The 2910-nt window shown below is 46.5% G+C and overlaps 1 pseudogene; it reads right to left on the reverse strand.

Annotated features, from left to right (window-relative positions):
* Positions 1-230: 230 nt before the first annotated feature.
* On the reverse strand, positions 231-1343 carry LOC134377029 (C-C chemokine receptor type 6-like; annotated as a pseudogene).
* Between the last annotated feature and the right edge of the window lie 1567 nt (positions 1344-2910).

Below are 2910 nucleotides of genomic sequence, written 5' to 3' on the forward strand. Positions count from 1 at the left end.
TAGAACTTATGTAAGGTACTCCAGAGCCACAAACCTTTCTTTGTCAAGTACATGTGGGAAGTGTCCCCCAGCACCCCCCAGCAGAGCGAGCTCCTGACCCTGCAGGAAAGACACCTGCTTACATTTGTTTAATTTCCCATGCCTACCTGGCCAAAGACTTTTTTTTTTTTGCCTAACACCTATCAGCATGTCTCATGAGTGCTTTAGGGGTATCTGACTTCACACCTGCAGGTCACATAGTAAAGGATGACGTGTTGTCATTACCCACGGTCTCACTGGTCTGCCTGGAAATGAAGGCTTCTGAGTACATCTTGGAGCAGGATAAGCCCTGGGACTTGTGCTTTCTCCTCACACACCACAGGTCCTTCATGATCCTCAGAAAGTAGCTTCTGAACTTCTGACCGACGAATGCATACAGCACGGGGTTGAGGCAGCAGTGGAGGAAAGCAAGGGCCTCTGTGATGTTCCTGGCGTAGCTGATCAGCTTCACGCTGTCGCAGGATCGGTCCATACTCCCCACGGTGGCAGCAGTCACAAGAAGGACCATGTTATGAGGAATCTGACAAGCCAAAAAACAAGAACCACCGGCATAATTACACGGATGGCTTTGTGTCTTTTAGAATTCTGAGCTTGCACTAAGGTTTTGACAATGAATATGTAGCAAAAAATCATAAACACCAGTGGGATAAAGAAACCAAAGAGCAGCTCAAACACCAACATCAGCAGCTTCCACTTGATGGGCTCTGAGACGATGTCGTGCTTGGGCTCACAGACAGCACCCTCCTCTATTTTGTATTTCCGATTGAAGGTCAAAGTCGAGGGGGAGATTATGATTGGCCCTACCCACACAATGAAACAGATTGTTTTACTGTGTGGCAGTGTTCTGCATCGCAGCCGGAAGGACTTGGTGGCCTGCACGATGGCGATGTACCGGCGCATGCTGACGCAGCTCAGGAGCAGCAGCCTGCCGTTGAAGTTGACGGCGCAGATGCCTTTAATCAGCTTGCATGTAGCGTTGCTGCAAATCCACACCCCGGTGGCGTGATTCACTGCCCAGAATGGGAGAGTGAGCACAAAGAGTGTGTCTGCAATGGCCATGTTTAAGAGACAGATGTCTGTCATGGACTGGGCCTTCTTATAGAAAGCATCACCACCAGACTCTTGCCCAGGAGGCCAAAGACACATATCAAGGAGTAAGCAATCGGCACAAACAGCCCAGAGAAGCTGCTCTCCTCCTGCACGGAGCATGGTGCTGTGTCACCGTCTGAGTAAAACGAAGTGCTAGTTGACCCAAAATAATGTCCACTTGAATAGAAAATGTCACTAGAATTCATTGGTTCCAGGAAGACAAAGGAAGATAAAGTCAGCTGTAGTGCAATTTTCAAGTAGCCACAATTAACCAAACTTACAGTCTCTGCTGAAAATAAAATTGGTTCTTACCTCACTCATCATGGTATCTGATCTGTGCAGAAAACACAGGCCTGGTATAGAAACAGAAATGGGTGGTTCGACTCCTCTGGCTCCGCAGCAGAGATGACAGGAGAGTGGGCGTGAGTCTAAGGAGAAAAGGAAGCAAAATACATTACGGTTGACACAGGTTCCTGGAAAGCCAGAGAACTGAAACCGCAGCATGGCATCCCACATGAGCGCAAAGCACACCTCGGGCTATTTTATATAAATATATTCATCTAAAGCGGGCATCAGTAACACCTCTCTGTTAAGGGCCATATAGTAAATGTTTTAATCTCTGCAGACCATATGGTCTCTGTCACAACTACCTAACTCTGCCTTTGTAGCTTGAAAGCAGCTATAGACAATTATGTAAATAAATCGGCCTGACCAGACTTGGTTGGCCAAAGTCTGTAATTTTCCCTTCCCTGATCTATAGTTTAATGATGTTGATATCAGCAAAACTGCAGGTTTTGATCAAAACAAAAATCTTAATGCAAAATTTAATTACGTTTGACAAAATTCTACTGAGCAAAATTTATAGTCCTGGACTTCAAATAGTTTACAATATAGTTCAGTGATTTTTACTTATGTGGGCATGTGAAATTCTGGTAGAACTTCTTAAGGTTTGAATGTGAGGGCCATTTACAAGCTATACTGAATGAGATTCCCCACCTGGAAAGGCAGGAGGCAGGTATGCATATGTCTAACAGCCACAGAACTTTCCAGTGGACACTCCAGTTCACAAGCACTAATCTGCTGGGACAGGTGCATCACGATTGTCAGAAATCCAAGTGCAGGAAAGAAAGGGTAAGGGTGGCATGATGAGCACAGGCTTGGTGGAAGAAGCCTGACTTGTGTCCCTGGACAATGGTAGGCTATGAGCAAAACGTATGACAGAGAGGGGCAACCTCCCGCTGGTGACCGGCACTGCTCAGGCTGGGAAGGAAGCTAGAGCCGTGAGCTTGTGACCCATCCAGCTAAATCCCCTGGATCGTTACCAAGCACCATTCACAGAGCACGGGACACGCTGCAGCATCAGCAGGGCTGAGGCAGGGGCTGGGCTCAGGAGACTGCCCAGGAGCCTGTGTAGGGCAGAGCTGGAGCCTTTGACAAGGGGCTTAGAAATCCACCATTTGAAACAAACTCAGACGGGAAGAAAGAAGAGTTCTTTGCTGTTCTCAGACTCCCTCTTCTTCTTTTCTTCTTTTTTGGCATCACTTATCATCTTGCTTTATTTGCTTCCCCTATTGCCCCCCAATAAAATCCACAGCCTGCATTAGACGTGCTCTGGGCATAACAAAAGCTTGTAAGGAAGTCTCAAAGGATTCATCTGATTCCAAGAATATGACTACGTTCCAGAACAAAGCCCAAAATTGTGTAAAGAACTGTTTTGTTGCAACAAAACCCAGCCCTCAATAATGTAAAATTCATGGTATCAGGCAACCAAACAAAAATTTC

The sequence above is a fragment of the Cynocephalus volans genome, chromosome 4 (assembly GCF_027409185.1).
Source record: "Cynocephalus volans isolate mCynVol1 chromosome 4, mCynVol1.pri, whole genome shotgun sequence".
Classification (NCBI taxonomy): domain Eukaryota; kingdom Metazoa; phylum Chordata; class Mammalia; order Dermoptera; family Cynocephalidae; genus Cynocephalus; species Cynocephalus volans.